This window comes from Oryctolagus cuniculus, chromosome 18 (assembly GCF_964237555.1).
Source record: "Oryctolagus cuniculus chromosome 18, mOryCun1.1, whole genome shotgun sequence".
Classification (NCBI taxonomy): Eukaryota; Metazoa; Chordata; class Mammalia; order Lagomorpha; family Leporidae; genus Oryctolagus; species Oryctolagus cuniculus.
In genome coordinates, this window is record NC_091449.1 from 10,665,866 (window position 1) to 10,667,316 (window position 1,451).

Consider the following 1,451-nt stretch of genomic DNA (forward strand, 5'->3'; position numbering starts at 1 on the left):
GTTTTGTGGCAGAGTGGCGAGGGGGACAGGAGGGCCCTAGGGCGGAAGTGGGGGCACAGGACCGCATCTCCTGCTGCCCCTCCTTGCTGTCCCCAGGGGCAGAGCCCTGACCAGCAGGTGTGCCCTGCCCCACCTGGGCACGTGGGGTGGGCGGCGGTGAGGCCGTGGGACCGGTGAGTCGGGGGCCGGCTGGGCAGACCTCGCGTCACCTCTTCCTCCTGGCACTTCGCTGTGTTCTGAGGCAGGTTGGAGATGAGCCCTGGGGGTGGGCGGCTCGGGGTCCCCAGCCAGCCCCTGCCCTGAGCCCTCCTCTGCCTGCCTCACTCCCGCTGCCTGCTGGGGGTGCAGGGCACGGGCGGTGGGTTCCCCGTGGGGGTCAGCTGCACGCCAGGGCGGGGGCGCCACGTGGCCTGGCTGCCGCGTGCCAGGCTCCAGGCCGCTCCCCCAGGTGCTGGTTTGGGTTTTCGCTCCAGCCTCAGACTTCCTTCCTTCCTCAGCCCCAGCCCCGGATGTGGTGACAGAACCGGCACCGTGCCGGCTTCAGCTGCCCCCTAGAGCCCTGTGCCGAGGGCGGGGGGCTCCTCTGTGCCCCAGCTGCCCCGCTGGCCGCGAGCCAGGCCCAGGGGTGGCCTCTCCCTCAGGATGCCTGTGCCACTCAACCCTGGGCCCGGCCCTGCCCAGGGGGGCGGCTTGGACAACCTGCAGCTTCCTGTGTGTAGGCTGAGCGCTCCGGGCTACTTGGTCACAGAAGTCAGTTGGAATTGTTCGGAAAGGGGCCGGGGGCCTCCGCAGATGCTGGCCCCTGAACGCCCGGTGGTCCCAGGTGCCCAGCGCTTCCTCTGGAAATCACGAGTGACAGCCACACCGACCCCCAGGGGCCCCCTCTTACAGACCCATCTACCAGGTGCCCCCCAGCTAAAGCCCCCGAGAACACAGCTCTCCAAGTAGGGTGGCCGTGTCGTCCTCCCTCAGGCCCCAGGGCTGTGGCGCTCCCGTGTGCGGGGCAGGGGGTGCTGATGGATGGAAACCCCCCCCCCCAACCTGTCCCCTCAGCTCCGTGCTCTTTGCCCAGCGTCGCTGGGAGCTGGACGGGGGCGTGGCGGGAGCGGGCGCAGGAGCTGAGCCCTGGGACTTGCCACCCCGTTTCCGACCCCTTCCCCTGCGGTGGGCGCCGGATGCAGCCGGCTGCGGCGACTCCCCGCCGCCGCGACCTGCGGCGCGGGCGGGCGAGGGAAGCTCGCCCCTCCCGAGCAGCTCCGAGCACAGCCGGCTTTCCGGACGCCGGTGCGCAGCGGGGCGGAATCCGTCCCGCCCGCCCGCCCCCGACTCCGAGGCGCTGGGTCCGCCCTCCCCTTCCGCCCCCGGCCCCCCACAGGCCCCGCCCCATGACGTCACCGAAGCCCGCGCCGATTGGCCGCCTGCCCTGTCTCTCCCGACACTTCCTCCTGGGC